Below are 22,611 nucleotides of genomic sequence, written 5' to 3'. Positions count from 1 at the left end.
AAACTGCCCTGCTTGAACGCCAAAATATTAGTTGCATCAAAAAGGCCATTAGTCACACTGCCAGCCCTCCTCTAATGCCAGTATATCCCCTACACAGGTAGTCCTTCGAGTGTAGGGTGGCCATATCATCCCGTCCTCGACCCTCTCCAACATTCCAGCACCTTGTCACAACACACTGCCACACAGACAGCCGACCGCCAATATCCAGCCACACCAGAAAGCTGAAATTCACAGTCGCAGCAATTCTCCTATCCACCGGGAAAAACACAAAGGTTGGAAAACAGTATTAAGGCTTTCACAGCCCGGGACGGATACCCTTCCTGCAAAGTGTGTGAAATTTGCAGGAAATTATTTATAAAAGAAACTCCTGCCCGTTGTGTTGCCGGTTGGCCTGTCCTTATATGACCAGCTGGTCTATCCAAAGGGTAGATAAATCTATCTGTCTTTACATTAATCGATTTCCAATAAGGCATATCGATAACAATTCTGAGTCGTGAAGAAACTCATGGTATGTTAAACAGGGTTATCAAAAAACTATAAGTCCATTAAGGGAAAGTCGTCGAAGTCGTACTATCAATTGCAGATCTCCTCTCAGGAAAAATCATATATAGGATTATAATAGTAAAAATCAATAAAATTATAATAAAATAAGAACAATCTGAAATAAGAAAGTGGAGAGAGCAGTGGCGTCATATACTAGAAGATTGGCGCGAAAAATCGTTCTTCGGGGAGCCCCAGCGGAAGCTACCTATGTGCAAAACCGATGAACTATCAGGATCAATAGAAATCAGTATTCCTTCCTAAATGCAGAATCTGTTACGCACAGAAATTCCCTGTTGGAAGTCGTCATTAGTTGGCAGGAAATCGTTTTGTATAACAGAAAAATAAAAGAGAAGAAAATATTCTCCCTTCGATCTCGTGTGAAGGTCCCTTTTTTCCTCATCCCATGTCCAATCACCCTGGACAATGACTGCCGATGCCCCGACTAATGAATTATCGATGACTTTCCTTTTTCGGCGGGAAGGCCTCCTCTGGATTTCTCGTCCACAAACCTTAGACATTTTCATCCTGTACTTAACTACCTTGGTCGATGGCCGGCTCCTTTGCCGTTGTTGCACTTCAATCGGAATTCGATAATCGAAATTTGAATTAAACCGAAATACATGAAGAAAAAGTCAGTCGGCGTCTAACATTCAGAGAGAAAATACATAAAACCTGTAAGGGAATTCAAACTCTGGTCCTGTACCTCCTGAATTCCTCATCACGTATTATTCTAGTCAATATTCATAAAGACTATCGTAAATTGCCCATACATACAAGCGTGAGGGTTTATGAAAAAAGCCCGTCAGATCGTGTCTGAGTTCCGTGTGTCGGAGCCAGTCATTCAAGTAAACTGCACAAGGGCGTATAGACCCTTAACCTGTGTGTGTGTGAAAATTAATTATCCGTGTGATTAGTGCAAACCAGTCGTGTTCGAAAATCAGATCTAAAAGATCTATTGTGTTCATTGCGAAAGACAGGTGTGTCAGAGCGTTATTCCTTGCATCAAAGGAATCACTGTGTCCTGTCTATGACCACCTCATAAGTGTCTCTGTTCTCTCTTACCTCCATCCGCAGTATGTCCGGCATAGTCCTGTCTCAACAGGTGTTTCCCACCACCCGTGAAGCCTTTCGTGAATTTATTCTGTCTGTCAGGGGTGCTACTGCATCACCTGTCACTATCTGCATCACCTGTCAAAAAAATAAAACTAGAAATCGATAATGAAGAAACCGAATGCGGCGCCGGAAAAGAAGGCGAAGCGAGAACCCGTGCGGTCCGTAATGGAAAAGGGTCCAATAATGGTCCTAGGTAAGTCATGTGTTACAATAGTTTTCCGTCTGTGTCTTATTTCCGACCTCCAGTAGTCCAAATGTCCGGTCGGACACACCCGCTTCGGATGTATCTGTGAGCAATCTGACAAAAAAGTTTGGATCTCGTACGGTTACTCCGTCCACTAGTCTATGTGTTCCCTTTCCAACACCCAGGTATGACAGTGATAGTCAGCCCATTTTTCTAAGTCAGGAATCTCAACTTATCTCCCTCACTTCTTTCCTTAGTCCATCGATTAGTCTACATGCAAGTGACTTTTCCGACTCAGAGTCCACCATCTCTACGTCCGTAACTGAAAATGACTTCCCCGATTCAGTGTCTACCATTTCCACACTCGTAACCGCAAGAGAGGCTCCGCCTGTCCTCCAGCAACCGCAACCGAATATGCACAGCGATGAGGACCTCTGGTGTAACTGGGATTCCTGGCAGCCCGTCTCTTAATATCATCGTCACAACTGGCTGCCTTATAGTGTCACCTATTCCCGGGGTTTGCCCACCAGTATTACCTATCGTCGTCAAAATATAAATTATCAGTGGTGTCGTCCCGGCTATACACCTCGTACGCCCTCATATATACGTCATAATTCTTCTCTTCGTTTCAGACTAACGCCACCACGTTATTAATTGTGCCTCACACATGTGAGGTCATTACTTCTCCAATTCCTTTCGTCCTATTCATTTCCTCCTCCTACCCATCCCTTCATATTGTTCTTATGTAGTCAAGGCCAGAGGATCTAGCAACCTTATAGCAGGAAACTGGAACCTCCCTTTCCACGTTTCCCCGCCTATCCTATTGTCAATCTGCAAAGGACTATCCCCAGTTCTTTGGGTTGTCAATGCCCGCGGATCCGGCAACCCTATGGTAGGTAACTGGAGCCCCCCTATCCACGGTTTCCCCCGCCTATCCTGTCGTCATCATCACAACATCTATCCCCAGTTAGCCATAAGGGCCGCGTGGCGATTCTCAGTCCTATCCTCTGACCGTCATAAATCATTCCAGATCTCCCAAATTCATTAATCAATTCTCCCAGATTCCCTAAAACCTACCCCTCACCTGTCTTCCTCTAAAGTAATTCCCATCTCATAACTAGTAGGCAAGCCCTATGTCACGTCAGACTGGAAAATTTCCAATCTCGAAGATAAAAGGGGGTTGAAAATTAAAGCAGTAACTTTAAAGGAACCGGAAAAGGCCAGTCCGGGTAAGTATGAGGTCAAGGAGGGTAAGTAGAAGGTCAAAAGGAGTACGCAGAAGGTCACAAGTGCAAATGTGCCCGTCTCCAGGGTCAACGTATTGCAATAGTCAAGGTCCCAACTACCAGGCGAAAATCACCTCGAAATATTCTCCGAACGACAAGCAAAAGTCCTGAGAGTTCTTGTCATAATGGCCGTAATTTCAACAGTACATCGGCCTCTCTGCCATAGCGCCAGTCCCGCAATAGTAACAGCAACATTCGACAGCAACAATTTCTGCAACGGAAACAAAAGTGTTAGTATCAACAAACTTCTCGCAAATAGGAAAATTGCAATATAACAGCGGTATATATTGCATCAATTGTGGCAATAACAACCAGCAGCAGTAACCTTATTAAAAATGACTATTCTACAGGCGAAGATCGCTCAGACCGAAAATTGTATCATCAGGCACTACAAGACCCACAAAAGACTGCACCATCGATAGTTGCAAGTCGCAGCTCTAACCGAAGAACGATCAACTGCAGCAGCCAAAACTGCAACACCAATGGTCTCGGCTATCGGAATGTCACAGCAATGAAACCTAAACGAAAATCTTACCCCCGCAAACCGCGACAGCAATCTGAAAGACTCAGGGAATAATTGCAAACAACTAGAACTGCCACAAATAATCGCAGCATTCCTTTCCATAAAAACAGCAACATTTCTACAGGCGAAAATCCCTCAGGCCGAAAATTGCATCATCAAGTACTGCTGGGCCCACAAAAGACTGCACCATCGATAGCTGCAAAAACGTAGCTCCGTCTGAGGACTAATAAACTGCAGCAACCAAAACTGTAACACCAACAGTCTCAGCCATCGAAATGTCAGAGCAATGAAACCCAACAGAACCTACCCCCAAAATCGCGACAACAATCTGAGAGATTCTGTCTGAAAAAAACGACTGCTCCATCAGCAGTGGCATCAAGGTCGACAGCCCAAGTTGTTAGCTTCCCATTTATGTGTATAACCTGGTCATAATAGTAATGACAGCAAGGAAAATTAAAATTATCCTTAACGGCCGCTCCCATCAGAAGTATAATTAACACTTTCGGCCAGTAATTGTGGCAATAACAGCCAGCAGTAGTAATCTCCTTAAGAGTGACAGATCTGCATCAACAAGTGCTGCAAAGTCTATAAAGGACTGCACCATCGATAGCCGCAACTCACAGCTATACCAAAAGATCAATCGGCTGCAGTAGTCAAAACTGCAACCTCACCGGTCTCAGCCATCGAGACGTCACAACGATGACTGCAAAATGCCTGATGTTGTAATGGCCAAATTTCGACAACAACACAAGAAACTTATTTTCAAATTGCGACAACAATCTGAAAAAAGATCTTGGGAATATGCAACAACTAAATTTATAGCAATAGTTGCAGCGTTCTTTCCCATGAGAAACAGCAACAAAAGGCGGCCATAACAACAATTACAGCATGAAAAACTGGACATCTACAATGGTCAAAATCGCAACAGTAACGCAAAAACTTCTTTTCAAAATTGCGACAAAAATCTGAAAAAAACTCAGGGAGAATGCAATAACTAAATTCATAACGATAATTGCAGTCTTCTTTCTTATGAAAACAGCAACAAAAAACGGCGATAACAACAATTACAACAAGAAAAACTGGACATATACAATGTCACAGGACCCCTGTTTAAAAATTGCAACAACAATAGTTGCAGTGAATCATAAAGGCAATCGAAATTGCCGCAACATTCTGAAGATTGAAGTTGCTGGTCCACAGCGCGGTTATAACAAAACAGCGACACATACATAACAGCTGCCATGGCAACGGCCATTCGCCCCCGTGCTCAGCACACATGTGCCAGTTGTCATGTCAAGTACCAATTGTCTCTGTGCGCAGCATACAGCCATAACAGCTTGGACAACAAAAAATCGAAATATCACCAATTTCCCAGGGACCTATGTCCAAATCTTCCAAATTAGTCGTCGAGCAAGCCTGCGCAACGCACAGCGGTAGTTATCTTCCTAACCAATAACACACATATAGTGACCGCATCCGCCATATAGTAAAACAATTTCCATAAACTTCGACGGCAGCTAAAAATTTCTCCTTTATTTTCCTCTGTAGGTATTAAATAAAGCCCATTTGGCGAAACAAAAAACGACAGCAGCAAAATCTCTCTTCATTCTCCTCTGTATTTATCAATTAACGCCCAAGAAACGTCCATTCGGCGAAATAACACTCCAATAGTAATCGGCGCCATCGGCCGCCTCAGTCAATGCATCACAGAAACGCGAGTGTGTCTCAAAACTGCCCTGCTTGAACGCCAAAATATTAGTTGCATCAAAAAGGCCATTAGTCACACTGCCAGCCCTCCTCTAATGCCAGTATATCCCCTACACAGGTAGTCCTTCGAGTGTAGGGTGGCCATATCATCCCGTCCTCGACCCTCTCCAACATTCCAGCACCTTGTCACAACACACTGCCACACAGACAGCCGACCGCCAATATCCAGCCACACCAGAAAGCTGAAATTCACAGTCGCAGCAATTCTCCTATCCACCGGGAAAAACACAAAGGTTGGAAAACAGTATTAAGGCTTTCACAGCCCGGGACGGATACCCTTCCTGCAAAGTGTGTGAAATTTGCAGGAAATTATTTATAAAAGAAACTCCTGCCCGTTGTGTTGCCGGTTGGCCTGTCCTTATATGACCAGCTGGTCTATCCAAAGGGTAGATAAATCTATCTGTCTTTACATTAATCGATTTCCAATAAGGCATATCGATAACAATTCTGAGTCGTGAAGAAACTCATGGTATGTTAAACAGGGTTATCAAAAAACTATAAGTCCATTAAGGGAAAGTCGTCGAAGTCGTACTATCAATTGCAGATCTCCTCTCAGGAAAAATCATATATAGGATTATAATAGTAAAAATCAATAAAATTATAATAAAATAAGAACAATCTGAAATAAGAAAGTGGAGAGAGCAGTGGCGTCATATACTAGAAGATTGGCGCGAAAAATCGTTCTTCGGGGAGCCCCAGCGGAAGCTACCTATGTGCAAAACCGATGAACTATCAGGATCAATAGAAATCAGTATTCCTTCCTAAATGCAGAATCTGTTACGCACAGAAATTCCCTGTTGGAAGTCGTCATTAGTTGGCAGGAAATCGTTTTGTATAACAGAAAAATAAAAGAAGAAAATATTCTCCCTTCGATCTCGTGTGAAGGTCCCTTTTTTCCTCATCCCATGTCCAATCACCCTGGACAATGACTGCCGATGCCCCGACTAATGAATTATCGATGACTTTCCTTTTTCGGCGGGAAGGCCTCCTCTGGATTTCTCGTCCACAAACCTTAGACATTTTCATCCTGTACTTAACTACCTTGGTCGATGGCCGGCTCCTTTGCCGTTGTTGCACTTCAATCGGAATTCGATAATCGAAATTTGAATTAAACCGAAATACATGAAGAAAAAGTCAGTCGGCGTCTAACATTCAGAGAGAAAATACATAAAACCTGTAAGGGAATTCAAACTCTGGTCCTGTACCTCCTGAATTCCTCATCACGTATTATTCTAGTCAATATTCATAAAGACTATCGTAAATTGCCCATACATACAAGCGTGAGGGTTTATGAAAAAAGCCCGTCAGATCCTGTCTGAGTTCCGTGTGTCGGAGCCAGTCATTCAAGTAAACTGCACAAGGGCGTATAGACCCTTAACCTGTGTGTGTGTGAAAATTAATTATCCGTGTGATTAGTGCAAACCAGTCGTGTTCGAAAATCAGATCTAAAAGATCTATTGTGTTCATTGCGAAAGACAGGTGTGTCAGAGCGTTATTCCTTGCATCAAAGGAATCACTGTGTCCTGTCTATGACCACCTCATAAGTGTCTCTGTTCTCTCTTACCTCCATCCGCAGTATGTCCGGCATAGTCCTGTCTCAACAGGTGTTTCCCACCACCCGTGAAGCCTTTCGTGAATTTATTCTGTCTGTCAGGGGTGCTACTGCATCACCTGTCACTATCTGCATCACCTGTCAAAAAAATAAAACTAGAAATCGATAATGAAGAAACCGAATGCGGCGCCGGAAAAGAAGGCGAAGCGAGAACCCGTGCGGTCCGTAATGGAAAAGGGTCCAATAATGGTCCTAGGTAAGTCATGTGTTACAATAGTTTTCCGTCTGTGTCTTATTTCCGACCTCCAGTAGTCCAAATGTCCGGTCGGACACACCCGCTTCGGATGTATCTGTGAGCAATCTGACAAAAAAGTTTGGATCTCGTACGGTTACTCCGTCCACTAGTCTATGTGTTCCCTTTCCAACACCCAGGTATGACAGTGATAGTCAGCCCATTTTTCTAAGTCAGGAATCTCAACTTATCTCCCTCACTTCTTTCCTTAGTCCATCGATTAGTCTACATGCAAGTGACTTTTCCGACTCAGAGTCCACCATCTCTACGTCCGTAACTGAAAATGACTTCCCCGATTCAGTGTCTACCATTTCCACACTCGTAACCGCAAGAGAGGCTCCGCCTGTCCTCCAGCAACCGCAACCGAATATGCACAGCGATGAGGACCTCTGGTGTAACTGGGATTCCTGGCAGCCCGTCTCTTAATATCATCGTCACAACTGGCTGCCTTATAGTGTCACCTATTCCCGGGGTTTGCCCACCAGTATTACCTATCGTCGTCAAAATATAAATTATCAGTGGTGTCGTCCCGGCTATACACCTCGTACGCCCTCATATATACGTCATAATTCTTCTCTTCGTTTCAGACTAACGCCACCACGTTATTAATTGTGCCTCACACATGTGAGGTCATTACTTCTCCAATTCCTTTCGTCCTATTCATTTCCTCCTCCTACCCATCCCTTCATATTGTTCTTATGTAGTCAAGGCCAGAGGATCTAGCAACCTTATAGCAGGAAACTGGAACCTCCCTTTCCACGGTTTCCCCCGCCTATCCTATTGTCAATCTGCAAAGGACTATCCCCAGTTCTTTGGGTTGTCAATGCCCGCGGATCCGGCAACCCTATGGTAGGTAACTGGAGCCCCCCTATCCACGGTTTCCCCCGCCTATCCTGTCGTCATCATCACAACATCTATCCCCAGTTAGCCATAAGGGCCGCGTGGCGATTCTCAGTCCTATCCTCTGACCGTCATAAATCATTCCAGATCTCCCAAATTCATTAATCAATTCTCCCAGATTCCCTAAAACCTACCCCTCACCTGTCTTCCTCTAAAGTAATTCCCATCTCATAACTAGTAGGCAAGCCCTATGTCACGTCAGACTGGAAAATTTCCAATCTCGAAGATAAAAGGGGGTTGAAAATTAAAGCAGTAACTTTAAAGGAACCGGAAAAGGCCAGTCCGGGTAAGTATGAGGTCAAGGAGGGTAAGTAGAAGGTCAAAAGGAGTACGCAGAAGGTCACAAGTGCAAATGTGCCCGTCTCCAGGGTCAACGTATTGCAATAGTCAAGGTCCCAACTACCAGGCGAAAATCACCTCGAAATATTCTCCGAACGACAAGCAAAAGTCCTGAGAGTTCTTGTCATAATGGCCGTAATTTCAACAGTACATCGGCCTCTCTGCCATAGCGCCAGTCCCGCAATAGTAACAGCAACATTCGACAGCAACAATTTCTGCAACGGAAACAAAAGTGTTAGTATCAACAAACTTCTCGCAAATAGGAAAATTGCAATATAACAGCGGTATATATTGCATCAATTGTGGCAATAACAACCAGCAGCAGTAACCTTATTAAAAATGACTATTCTACAGGCGAAGATCGCTCAGACCGAAAATTGTATCATCAGGCACTACAAGACCCACAAAAGACTGCACCATCGATAGCTGCAAGTCGCAGCTCTAACCGAAGAACGATCAACTGCAGCAGCCAAAACTGCAACACCAATGGTCTCGGCTATCGGAATGTCACAGCAATGAAACCTAAACGAAAATCTTACCCCCGCAAACCGCGACAGCAATCTGAAAGACTCAGGGAATAATTGCAAACAACTAGAACTGCCACAAATAATCGCAGCATTCCTTTCCATAAAAACAGCAACATTTCTACAGGCGAAAATCCCTCAGGCCGAAAATTGCATCATCAAGTACTGCTGGGCCCACAAAAGACTGCACCATCGATAGCTGCAAAAACGTAGCTCCGTCTGAGGACTAATAAACTGCAGCAACCAAAACTGTAACACCAACAGTCTCAGCCATCGAAATGTCAGAGCAATGAAACCCAACAGAACCTACCCCCAAAATCGCGACAACAATCTGAGAGATTCTGTCTGAAAAAAACGACTGCTCCATCAGCAGTGGCATCAAGGTCGACAGCCCAAGTTGTTAGCTTCCCATTTATGTGTATAACCTGGTCATAATAGTAATGACAGCAAGGAAAATTAAAATTATCCTTAACGGCCGCTCCCATCAGAAGTATAATTAACACTTTCGGCCAGTAATTGTGGCAATAACAGCCAGCAGTAGTAATCTCCTTAAGAGTGACAGATCTGCATCAACAAGTGCTGCAAAGTCTATAAAGGACTGCACCATCGATAGCCGCAACTCACAGCTATACCAAAAGATCAATCGGCTGCAGTAGTCAAAACTGCAACCTCACCGGTCTCAGCCATCGAGACGTCACAACGATGACTGCAAAATGCCTGATGTTGTAATGGCCAAATTTCGACAACAACACAAGAAACTTATTTTCAAATTGCGACAACAATCTGAAAAAAGATCTTGGGAATATGCAACAACTAAATTTATAGCAATAGTTGCAGCGTTCTTTCCCATGAGAAACAGCAACAAAAGGCGGCCATAACAACAATTACAGCATGAAAAACTGGACATCTACAATGGTCAAAATCGCAACAGTAACACAAAAACTTCTTTTCAAAATTGCGACAAAAATCTGAAAAAAACTCAGGGAGAATGCAATAACTAAATTCATAACAATAATTGCAGTCTTCTTTCTTATGAAAACAGCAACAAAAAACGGCGATAACAACAATTACAACAAGAAAAACTGGACATATACAATGTCACAGGACCCCTGTTTAAAAATTGCAACAACAATAGTTGCAGTGAATCATAAAGGCAATCGAAATTGCCGCAACATTCTGAAGATTGAAGTTGCTGGTCCACAGCGCGGTTATAACAAAACAGCGACACATACATAACAGCTGCCATGGCAACGGCCATTCGCCCCCGTGCTCAGCACACATGTGCCAGTTGTCATGTCAAGTACCAATTGTCTCTGTGCGCAGCATACAGCCATAACAGCTTGGACAACAAAAAATCGAAATATCACCAATTTCCCAGGGACCTATGTCCAAATCTTCCAAATTAGTCGTCGAGCAAGCCTGCGCAACGCACAGCGGTAGTTATCTTCCTAACCAATAACACACATATAGTGACCGCATCCGCCATATAGTAAAACAATTTCCATAAACTTCGACGGCAGCTAAAAATTTCTCCTTTATTTTCCTCTGTAGGTATTAAATAAAGCCCATTTGGCGAAACAAAAAACGACAGCAGCAAAATCTCTCTTCATTCTCCTCTGTATTTATCAATTAACGCCCAAGAAACGTCCATTCGGCGAAATAACACTCCAATAGTAATCGGCGCCATCGGCCGCCTCAGTCAATGCATCACAGAAACGCGAGTGTGTCTCAAAACTGCCCTGCTTGAACGCCAAAATATTAGTTGCATCAAAAAGGCCATTAGTCACACTGCCAGCCCTCCTCTAATGCCAGTATATCCCCTACACAGGTAGTCCTTCGAGTGTAGGGTGGCCATATCATCCCGTCCTCGACCCTCTCCAACATTCCAGCACCTTGTCACAACACACTGCCACACAGACAGCCGACCGCCAATATCCAGCCACACCAGAAAGCTGAAATTCACAGTCGCAGCAATTCTCCTATCCACCGGGAAAAACACAAAGGTTGGAAAACAGTATTAAGGCTTTCACAGCCCGGGACGGATACCCTTCCTGCAAAGTGTGTGAAATTTGCAGGAAATTATTTATAAAAGAAACTCCTGCCCGTTGTGTTGCCGGTTGGCCTGTCCTTATATGACCAGCTGGTCTATCCAAAGGGTAGATAAATCTATCTGTCTTTACATTAATCGATTTCCAATAAGGCATATCGATAACAATTCTGAGTCGTGAAGAAACTCATGGTATGTTAAACAGGGTTATCAAAAAACTATAAGTCCATTAAGGGAAAGTCGTCGAAGTCGTACTATCAATTGCAGATCTCCTCTCAGGAAAAATCATATATAGGATTATAATAGTAAAAATCAATAAAATTATAATAAAATAAGAACAATCTGAAATAAGAAAGTGGAGAGAGCAGTGGCGTCATATACTAGAAGATTGGCGCGAAAAATCGTTCTTCGGGGAGCCCCAGCGGAAGCTACCTATGTGCAAAACCGATGAACTATCAGGATCAATAGAAATCAGTATTCCTTCCTAAATGCAGAATCTGTTACGCACAGAAATTCCCTGTTGGAAGTCGTCATTAGTTGGCAGGAAATCGTTTTGTATAACAGAAAAATAAAAGAGAAGAAAATATTCTCCCTTCGATCTCGTGTGAAGGTCCCTTTTTTCCTCATCCCATGTCCAATCACCCTGGACAATGACTGCCGATGCCCCGACTAATGAATTATCGATGACTTTCCTTTTTCGGCGGGAAGGCCTCCTCTGGATTTCTCGTCCACAAACCTTAGACATTTTCATCCTGTACTTAACTACCTTGGTCGATGGCCGGCTCCTTTGCCGTTGTTGCACTTCAATCGGAATTCGATAATCGAAATTTGAATTAAACCGAAATACATGAAGAAAAAGTCAGTCGGCGTCTAACATTCAGAGAGAAAATACATAAAACCTGTAAGGGAATTCAAACTCTGGTCCTGTACCTCCTGAATTCCTCATCACGTATTATTCTAGTCAATATTCATAAAGACTATCGTAAATTGCCCATACATACAAGCGTGAGGGTTTATGAAAAAAGCCCGTCAGATCGTGTCTGAGTTCCGTGTGTCGGAGCCAGTCATTCAAGTAAACTGCACAAGGGCGTATAGACCCTTAACCTGTGTGTGTGTGAAAATTAATTATCCGTGTGATTAGTGCAAACCAGTCGTGTTCGAAAATCAGATCTAAAAGATCTATTGTGTTCATTGCGAAAGACAGGTGTGTCAGAGCGTTATTCCTTGCATCAAAGGAATCACTGTGTCCTGTCTATGACCACCTCATAAGTGTCTCTGTTCTCTCTTACCTCCATCCGCAGTATGTCCGGCATAGTCCTGTCTCAACAGGTGTTTCCCACCACCCGTGAAGCCTTTCGTGAATTTATTCTGTCTGTCAGGGGTGCTACTGCATCACCTGTCACTATCTGCATCACCTGTCAAAAAAATAAAACTAGAAATCGATAATGAAGAAACCGAATGCGGCGCCGGAAAAGAAGGCGAAGCGAGAACCCGTGCGGTCCGTAATGGAAAAGGGTCCAATAATGGTCCTAGGTAAGTCATGTGTTACAATAGTTTTCCGTCTGTGTCTTATTTCCGACCTCCAGTAGTCCAAATGTCCGGTCGGACACACCCGCTTCGGATGTATCTGTGAGCAATCTGACAAAAAAGTTTGGATCTCGTACGGTTACTCCGTCCACTAGTCTATGTGTTCCCTTTCCAACACCCAGGTATGACAGTGATAGTCAGCCCATTTTTCTAAGTCAGGAATCTCAACTTATCTCCCTCACTTCTTTCCTTAGTCCATCGATTAGTCTACATGCAAGTGACTTTTCCGACTCAGAGTCCACCATCTCTACGTCCGTAACTGAAAATGACTTCCCCGATTCAGTGTCTACCATTTCCACACTCGTAACCGCAAGAGAGGCTCCGCCTGTCCTCCAGCAACCGCAACCGAATATGCACAGCGATGAGGACCTCTGGTGTAACTGGGATTCCTGGCAGCCCGTCTCTTAATATCATCGTCACAACTGGCTGCCTTATAGTGTCACCTATTCCCGGGGTTTGCCCACCAGTATTACCTATCGTCGTCAAAATATAAATTATCAGTGGTGTCGTCCCGGCTATACACCTCGTACGCCCTCATATATACGTCATAATTCTTCTCTTCGTTTCAGACTAACGCCACCACGTTATTAATTGTGCCTCACACATGTGAGGTCATTACTTCTCCAATTCCTTTCGTCCTATTCATTTCCTCCTCCTACCCATCCCTTCATATTGTTCTTATGTAGTCAAGGCCAGAGGATCTAGCAACCTTATAGCAGGAAACTGGAACCTCCCTTTCCACGGTTTCCCCCGCCTATCCTATTGTCAATCTGCAAAGGACTATCCCCAGTTCTTTGGGTTGTCAATGCCCGCGGATCCGGCAACCCTATGGTAGGTAACTGGAGCCCCCCTATCCACGGTTTCCCCCGCCTATCCTGTCGTCATCATCACAACATCTATCCCCAGTTAGCCATAAGGGCCGCGTGGCGATTCTCAGTCCTATCCTCTGACCGTCATAAATCATTCCAGATCTCCCAAATTCATTAATCAATTCTCCCAGATTCCCTAAAACCTACCCCTCACCTGTCTTCCTCTAAAGTAATTCCCATCTCATAACTAGTAGGCAAGCCCTATGTCACGTCAGACTGGAAAATTTCCAATCTCGAAGATAAAAGGGGGTTGAAAATTAAAGCAGTAACTTTAAAGGAACCGGAAAAGGCCAGTCCGGGTAAGTATGAGGTCAAGGAGGGTAAGTAGAAGGTCAAAAGGAGTACGCAGAAGGTCACAAGTGCAAATGTGCCCGTCTCCAGGGTCAACGTATTGCAATAGTCAAGGTCCCAACTACCAGGCGAAAATCACCTCGAAATATTCTCCGAACGACAAGCAAAAGTCCTGAGAGTTCTTGTCATAATGGCCGTAATTTCAACAGTACATCGGCCTCTCTGCCATAGCGCCAGTCCCGCAATAGTAACAGCAACATTCGACAGCAACAATTTCTGCAACGGAAACAAAAGTGTTAGTATCAACAAACTTCTCGCAAATAGGAAAATTGCAATATAACAGCGGTATATATTGCATCAATTGTGGCAATAACAACCAGCAGCAGTAACCTTATTAAAAATGACTATTCTACAGGCGAAGATCGCTCAGACCGAAAATTGTATCATCAGGCACTACAAGACCCACAAAAGACTGCACCATCGATAGCTGCAAGTCGCAGCTCTAACCGAAGAACGATCAACTGCAGCAGCCAAAACTGCAACACCAATGGTCTCGGCTATCGGAATGTCACAGCAATGAAACCTAAACGAAAATCTTACCCCCGCAAACCGCGACAGCAATCTGAAAGACTCAGGGAATAATTGCAAACAACTAGAACTGCCACAAATAATCGCAGCATTCCTTTCCATAAAAACAGCAACATTTCTACAGGCGAAAATCCCTCAGGCCGAAAATTGCATCATCAAGTACTGCTGGGCCCACAAAAGACTGCACCATCGATAGCTGCAAAAACGTAGCTCCGTCTGAGGACTAATAAACTGCAGCAACCAAAACTGTAACACCAACAGTCTCAGCCATCGAAATGTCAGAGCAATGAAACCCAACAGAACCTACCCCCAAAATCGCGACAACAATCTGAGAGATTCTGTCTGAAAAAAACGACTGCTCCATCAGCAGTGGCATCAAGGTCGACAGCCCAAGTTGTTAGCTTCCCATTTATGTGTATAACCTGGTCATAATAGTAATGACAGCAAGGAAAATTAAAATTATCCTTAACGGCCGCTCCCATCAGAAGTATAATTAACACTTTCGGCCAGTAATTGTGGCAATAACAGCCAGCAGTAGTAATCTCCTTAAGAGTGACAGATCTGCATCAACAAGTGCTGCAAAGTCTATAAAGGACTGCACCATCGATAGCCGCAACTCACAGCTATACCAAAAGATCAATCGGCTGCAGTAGTCAAAACTGCAACCTCACCGGTCTCAGCCATCGAGACGTCACAACGATGACTGCAAAATGCCTGATGTTGTAATGGCCAAATTTCGACAACAACACAAGAAACTTATTTTCAAATTGCGACAACAATCTGAAAAAAGATCTTGGGAATATGCAACAACTAAATTTATAGCAATAGTTGCAGCGTTCTTTCCCATGAGAAACAGCAACAAAAGGCGGCCATAACAACAATTACAGCATGAAAAACTGGACATCTACAATGGTCAAAATCGCAACAGTAACACAAAAACTTCTTTTCAAAATTGCGACAAAAATCTGAAAAAAACTCAGGGAGAATGCAATAACTAAATTCATAACAATAATTGCAGTCTTCTTTCTTATGAAAACAGCAACAAAAAACGGCGATAACAACAATTACAACAAGAAAAACTGGACATATACAATGTCACAGGACCCCTGTTTAAAAATTGCAACAACAATAGTTGCAGTGAATCATAAAGGCAATCGAAATTGCCGCAACATTCTGAAGATTGAAGTTGCTGGTCCACAGCGCGGTTATAACAAAACAGCGACACATACATAACAGCTGCCATGGCAACGGCCATTCGCCCCCGTGCTCAGCACACATGTGCCAGTTGTCATGTCAAGTACCAATTGTCTCTGTGCGCAGCATACAGCCATAACAGCTTGGACAACAAAAAATCGAAATATCACCAATTTCCCAGGGACCTATGTCCAAATCTTCCAAATTAGTCGTCGAGCAAGCCTGCGCAACGCACAGCGGTAGTTATCTTCCTAACCAATAACACACATATAGTGACCGCATCCGCCATATAGTAAAACAATTTCCATAAACTTCGACGGCAGCTAAAAATTTCTCCTTTATTTTCCTCTGTAGGTATTAAATAAAGCCCATTTGGCGAAACAAAAAACGACAGCAGCAAAATCTCTCTTCATTCTCCTCTGTATTTATCAATTAACGCCCAAGAAACGTCCATTCGGCGAAATAACACTCCAATAGTAATCGGCGCCATCGGCCGCCTCAGTCAATGCATCACAGAAACGCGAGTGTGTCTCAAAACTGCCCTGCTTGAACGCCAAAATATTAGTTGCATCAAAAAGGCCATTAGTCACACTGCCAGCCCTCCTCTAATGCCAGTATATCCCCTACACAGGTAGTCCTTCGAGTGTAGGGTGGCCATATCATCCCGTCCTCGACCCTCTCCAACATTCCAGCACCTTGTCACAACACACTGCCACACAGACAGCCGACCGCCAATATCCAGCCACACCAGAAAGCTGAAATTCACAGTCGCAGCAATTCTCCTATCCACCGGGAAAAACACAAAGGTTGGAAAACAGTATTAAGGCTTTCACAGCCCGGGACGGATACCCTTCCTGCAAAGTGTGTGAAATTTGCAGGAAATTATTTATAAAAGAAACTCCTGCCCGTTGTGTTGCCGGTTGGCCTGTCCTTATATGACCAGCTGGTCTATCCAAAGGGTAGATAAATCTATCTGTCTTTACATTAATCGATTTCCAATAAGGCATATCGATAACAATTCTGAGTCGTGAAGAAACTCATGGTATGTTAAACAGGGTTATCAAAAAACTATAAGTCCATTAAGGGAAAGTCGTCGAAGTCGTACTATCAATTGCAGATCTCCTCTCAGGAAAAATCATATATAGGATTATAATAGTAAAAATCAATAAAATTATAATAAAATAAGAACAATCTGAAATAAGAAAGTGGAGAGAGCAGTGGCGTCATATACTAGAAGATTGGCGCGAAAAATCGTTCTTCGGGGAGCCCCAGCGGAAGCTACCTATGTGCAAAACCGATGAACTATCAGGATCAATAGAAATCAGTATTCCTTCCTAAATGCAGAATCTGTTACGCACAGAAATTCCCTGTTGGAAGTCGTCATTAGTTGGCAGGAAATCGTTTTGTATAACAGAAAAATAAAAGAGAAGAAAATATTCTCCCTTCGATCTCGTGTGAAGGTCCCTTTTTTCCTCATCCCATGTCCAATCACCCTGGACAATGACTGCCGATGCCCCGACTAATGAATTATCGATGACTTTCCTTTTTCGGCGGGAAGGCCTCCTCTGGATTTCTCGTCCACAAACCTTAGACATTTTCATCCTGTACTTAACTACCTTGGTCGATGGCCGGCTCCTTTGCCGTTGTTGCACTTCAATCGGAATTCGATAATCGAAATTTGAATTAAACCGAAATACATGAAGAAAAAGTCAGTCGGCGTCTAACATTCAGAGAGAAAATACATAAAACCTGTAAGGGAATTCAAACTCTGGTCCTGTACCTCCTGAATTCCTCATCACGTATTATTCTAGTCAATATTCATAAAGACTATCGTAAATTGCCCATACATACAAGCGTGAGGGTTTATGAAAAAAGCCCGTCAGATCGTGTCTGAGTTCCGTGTGTCGGAGCCAGTCATTCAAGTAAACTGCACAAGGGCGTATAGACCCTTAACCTGTGTGTGTGTGAAAATTAATTATCCGTGTGATTAGTGCAAACCAGTCGTGTTCGAAAATCAGATCTAAAAGATCTATTGTGTTCATTGCGAAAGACAGGTGTGTCAGAGCGTTATTCCTTGCATCAAAGGAATCACTGTGTCCTGTCTATGACCACCTCATAAGTGTCTCTGTTCTCTCTTACCTCCATCCGCAGTATGTCCGGCATAGTCCTGTCTCAACAGGTGTTTCCCACCACCCGTGAAGCCTTTCGTGAATTTATTCTGTCTGTCAGGGGTGCTACTGCATCACCTGTCACTATCTGCATCACCTGTCAAAAAAATAAAACTAGAAATCGATAATGAAGAAACCGAATGCGGCGCCGGAAAAGAAGGCGAAGCGAGAACCCGTGCGGTCCGTAATGGAAAAGGGTCCAATAATGGTCCTAGGTAAGTCATGTGTTACAATAGTTTTCCGTCTGTGTCTTATTTCCGACCTCCAGTAGTCCAAATGTCCGGTCGGACACACCCGCTTCGGATGTATCTGTGAGCAATCTGACAAAAAAGTTTGGATCTCGTACGGTTACTCCGTCCACTAGTCTATGTGTTCCCTTTCCAACACCCAGGTATGACAGTGATAGTCAGCCCATTTTTCTAAGTCAGGAATCTCAACTTATCTCCCTCACTTCTTTCCTTAGTCCATCGATTAGTCTACATGCAAGTGACTTTTCCGACTCAGAGTCCACCATCTCTACGTCCGTAACTGAAAATGACTTCCCCGATTCAGTGTCTACCATTTCCACACTCGTAACCGCAAGAGAGGCTCCGCCTGTCCTCCAGCAACCGCAACCGAATATGCACAGCGATGAGGACCTCTGGTGTAACTGGGATTCCTGGCAGCCCGTCTCTTAATATCATCGTCACAACTGGCTGCCTTATAGTGTCACCTATTCCCGGGGTTTGCCCACCAGTATTACCTATCGTCGTCAAAATATAAATTATCAGTGGTGTCGTCCCGGCTATACACCTCGTACGCCCTCATATATACGTCATAATTCTTCTCTTCGTTTCAGACTAACGCCACCACGTTATTAATTGTGCCTCACACATGTGAGGTCATTACTTCTCCAATTCCTTTCGTCCTATTCATTTCCTCCTCCTACCCATCCCTTCATATTGTTCTTATGTAGTCAAGGCCAGAGGATCTAGCAACCTTATAGCAGGAAACTGGAACCTCCCTTTCCACGGTTTCCCCCGCCTATCCTATTGTCAATCTGCAAAGGACTATCCCCAGTTCTTTGGGTTGTCAATGCCCGCGGATCCGGCAACCCTATGGTAGGTAACTGGAGCCCCCCTATCCACGGTTTCCCCCGCCTATCCTGTCGTCATCATCACAACATCTATCCCCAGTTAGCCATAAGGGCCGCGTGGCGATTCTCAGTCCTATCCTCTGACCGTCATAAATCATTCCAGATCTCCCAAATTCATTAATCAATTCTCCCAGATTCCCTAAAACCTACCCCTCACCTGTCTTCCTCTAAAGTAATTCCCATCTCATAACTAGTAGGCAAGCCCTATGTCACGTCAGACTGGAAAATTTCCAATCTCGAAGATAAAAGGGGGTTGAAAATTAAAGCAGTAACTTTAAAGGAACCGGAAAAGGCCAGTCCGGGTAAGTATGAGGTCAAGGAGGGTAAGTAGAAGGTCAAAAGGAGTACGCAGAAGGTCACAAGTGCAAATGTGCCCGTCTCCAGGGTCAACGTATTGCAATAGTCAAGGTCCCAACTACCAGGCGAAAATCACCTCGAAATATTCTCCGAACGACAAGCAAAAGTCCTGAGAGTTCTTGTCATAATGGCCGTAATTTCAACAGTACATCGGCCTCTCTGCCATAGCGCCAGTCCCGCAATAGTAACAGCAACATTCGACAGCAACAATTTCTGCAACGGAAACAAAAGTGTTAGTATCAACAAACTTCTCGCAAATAGGAAAATTGCAATATAACAGCGGTATATATTGCATCAATTGTGGCAATAACAACCAGCAGCAGTAACCTTATTAAAAATGACTATTCTACAGGCGAAGATCGCTCAGACCGAAAATTGTATCATCAGGCACTACAAGACCCACAAAAGACTGCACCATCGATAGCTGCAAGTCGCAGCTCTAACCGAAGAACGATCAACTGCAGCAGCCAAAACTGCAACACCAATGGTCTCGGCTATCGGAATGTCACAGCAATGAAACCTAAACGAAAATCTTACCCCCGCAAACCGCGACAGCAATCTGAAAGACTCAGGGAATAATTGCAAACAACTAGAACTGCCACAAATAATCGCAGCATTCCTTTCCATAAAAACAGCAACATTTCTACAGGCGAAAATCCCTCAGGCCGAAAATTGCATCATCAAGTACTGCTGGGCCCACAAAAGACTGCACCATCGATAGCTGCAAAAACGTAGCTCCGTCTGAGGACTAATAAACTGCAGCAACCAAAACTGTAACACCAACAGTCTCAGCCATCGAAATGTCAGAGCAATGAAACCCAACAGAACCTACCCCCAAAATCGCGACAACAATCTGAGAGATTCTGTCTGAAAAAAACGACTGCTCCATCAGCAGTGGCATCAAGGTCGACAGCCCAAGTTGTTAGCTTCCCATTTATGTGTATAACCTGGTCATAATAGTAATGACAGCAAGGAAAATTAAAATTATCCTTAACGGCCGCTCCCATCAGAAGTATAATTAACACTTTCGGCCAGTAATTGTGGCAATAACAGCCAGCAGTAGTAATCTCCTTAAGAGTGACAGATCTGCATCAACAAGTGCTGCAAAGTCTATAAAGGACTGCACCATCGATAGCCGCAACTCACAGCTATACCAAAAGATCAATCGGCTGCAGTAGTCAAAACTGCAACCTCACCGGTCTCAGCCATCGAGACGTCACAACGATGACTGCAAAATGCCTGATGTTGTAATGGCCAAATTTCGACAACAACACAAGAAACTTATTTTCAAATTGCGACAACAATCTGAAAAAAGATCTTGGGAATATGCAACAACTAAATTTATAGCAATAGTTGCAGCGTTCTTTCCCATGAGAAACAGCAACAAAAGGCGGCCATAACAACAATTACAGCATGAAAAACTGGACATCTACAATGGTCAAAATCGCAACAGTAACACAAAAACTTCTTTTCAAAATTGCGACAAAAATCTGAAAAAAACTCAGGGAGAATGCAATAACTAAATTCATAACAATAATTGCAGTCTTCTTTCTTATGAAAACAGCAACAAAAAACGGCGATAACAACAATTACAACAAGAAAAACTGGACATATACAATGTCACAGGACCCCTGTTTAAAAATTGCAACAACAATAGTTGCAGTGAATCATAAAGGCAATCGAAATTGCCGCAACATTCTGAAGATTGAAGTTGCTGGTCCACAGCGCGGTTATAACAAAACAGCGACACATACATAACAGCTGCCATGGCAACGGCCATTCGCCCCCGTGCTCAGCACACATGTGCCAGTTGTCATGTCAAGTACCAATTGTCTCTGTGCGCAGCATACAGCCATAACAGCTTGGACAACAAAAAATCGAAATATCACCAATTTCCCAGGGACCTATGTCCAAATCTTCCAAATTAGTCGTCGAGCAAGCCTGCGCAACGCACAGCGGTAGTTATCTTCCTAACCAATAACACACATATAGTGACCGCATCCGCCATATAGTAAAACAATTTCCATAAACTTCGACGGCAGCTAAAAATTTCTCCTTTATTTTCCTCTGTAGGTATTAAATAAAGCCCATTTGGCGAAACAAAAAACGACAGCAGCAAAATCTCTCTTCATTCTCCTCTGTATTTATCAATTAACGCCCAAGAAACGTCCATTCGGCGAAATAACACTCCAATAGTAATCGGCGCCATCGGCCGCCTCAGTCAATGCATCACAGAAACGCGAGTGTGTCTCAAAACTGCCCTGCTTGAACGCCAAAATATTAGTTGCATCAAAAAGGCCATTAGTCACACTGCCAGCCCTCCTCTAATGCCAGTATATCCCCTACACAGGTAGTCCTTCGAGTGTAGGGTGGCCATATCATCCCGTCCTCGACCCTCTCCAACATTCCAGCACCTTGTCACAACACACTGCCACACAGACAGCCGACCGCCAATATCCAGCCACACCAGAAAGCTGAAATTCACAGTCGCAGCAATTCTCCTATCCACCGGGAAAAACACAAAGGTTGGAAAACAGTATTAAGGCTTTCACAGCCCGGGACGGATACCCTTCCTGCAAAGTGTGTGAAATTTGCAGGAAATTATTTATAAAAGAAACTCCTGCCCGTTGTGTTGCCGGTTGGCCTGTCCTTATATGACCAGCTGGTCTATCCAAAGGGTAGATAAATCTATCTGTCTTTACATTAATCGATTTCCAATAAGGCATATCGATAACAATTCTGAGTCGTGAAGAAACTCATGGTATGTTAAACAGGGTTATCAAAAAACTATAAGTCCATTAAGGGAAAGTCGTCGAAGTCGTACTATCAATTGCAGATCTCCTCTCAGGAAAAATCATATATAGGATTATAATAGTAAAAATCAATAAAATTATAATAAAATAAGAACAATCTGAAATAAGAAAGTGGAGAGAGCAGTGGCGTCATATACTAGAAGATTGGCGCGAAAAATCGTTCTTCGGGGAGCCCCAGCGGAAGCTACCTATGTGCAAAACCGATGAACTATCAGGATCAATAGAAATCAGTATTCCTTCCTAAATGCAGAATCTGTTACGCACAGAAATTCCCTGTTGGAAGTCGTCATTAGTTGGCAGGAAATCGTTTTGTATAACAGAAAAATAAAAGAGAAGAAAATATTCTCCCTTCGATCTCGTGTGAAGGTCCCTTTTTTCCTCATCCCATGTCCAATCACCCTGGACAATGACTGCCGATGCCCCGACTAATGAATTATCGATGACTTTCCTTTTTCGGCGGGAAGGCCTCCTCTGGATTTCTCGTCCACAAACCTTAGACATTTTCATCCTGTACTTAACTACCTTGGTCGATGGCCGGC

The 22,611-nt window shown here is 43.6% G+C and overlaps 4 long non-coding RNA genes across 8 annotated transcripts; all 4 read left to right on the top strand.

The window, feature by feature from the left end:
- Positions 1-1,165: 1,165 nt before the first annotated feature.
- On the top strand, positions 1,166-2,442 carry LOC131998443 (uncharacterized). 2 transcript variants are annotated; one of them, XR_009398700.1, is made up of 4 exons: positions 1,166-1,520; positions 1,618-1,849; positions 1,903-2,025; positions 2,098-2,442. It is a non-coding gene; the product is annotated as an uncharacterized LOC131998443 (long non-coding RNA). The 2 variants fall into 2 exon arrangements; XR_009398699.1 differs by having other exon boundaries at positions 1,166-1,849.
- A 4,107-nt stretch (positions 2,443-6,549) lies between these two features.
- Positions 6,550-10,632, top strand: LOC131998452 (uncharacterized). 2 transcript variants are annotated; one of them, XR_009398717.1, is made up of 4 exons: positions 6,550-6,895; positions 6,993-7,224; positions 7,278-7,400; positions 7,473-10,632. It is a non-coding gene; the product is annotated as an uncharacterized LOC131998452 (long non-coding RNA). The 2 variants fall into 2 exon arrangements; XR_009398716.1 differs by having other exon boundaries at positions 6,550-7,224.
- A 1,287-nt stretch (positions 10,633-11,919) lies between these two features.
- Positions 11,920-16,011, top strand: LOC131998450 (uncharacterized). 2 transcript variants are annotated; one of them, XR_009398713.1, is made up of 4 exons: positions 11,920-12,274; positions 12,372-12,603; positions 12,657-12,779; positions 12,852-16,011. It is a non-coding gene; the product is annotated as an uncharacterized LOC131998450 (long non-coding RNA). The 2 variants fall into 2 exon arrangements; XR_009398712.1 differs by having other exon boundaries at positions 11,920-12,603.
- Positions 16,012-17,298: 1,287 nt separating this feature from the next.
- On the top strand, positions 17,299-21,390 carry LOC131998449 (uncharacterized). 2 transcript variants are annotated; one of them, XR_009398711.1, is made up of 4 exons: positions 17,299-17,653; positions 17,751-17,982; positions 18,036-18,158; positions 18,231-21,390. It is a non-coding gene; the product is annotated as an uncharacterized LOC131998449 (long non-coding RNA). The 2 variants fall into 2 exon arrangements; XR_009398710.1 differs by having other exon boundaries at positions 17,299-17,982.
- The last annotated feature ends 1,221 nt before the right edge of the window (positions 21,391-22,611 follow it).

This window comes from Stomoxys calcitrans, unplaced genomic scaffold (assembly GCF_963082655.1).
Source record: "Stomoxys calcitrans unplaced genomic scaffold, idStoCalc2.1 SCAFFOLD_122, whole genome shotgun sequence".
Taxonomy (NCBI): domain Eukaryota; kingdom Metazoa; phylum Arthropoda; class Insecta; order Diptera; family Muscidae; genus Stomoxys; species Stomoxys calcitrans.
The sequence above is the reverse complement of the archived record's forward strand: the minus strand, read 5'-3'. Positions and strand labels throughout refer to the sequence as shown.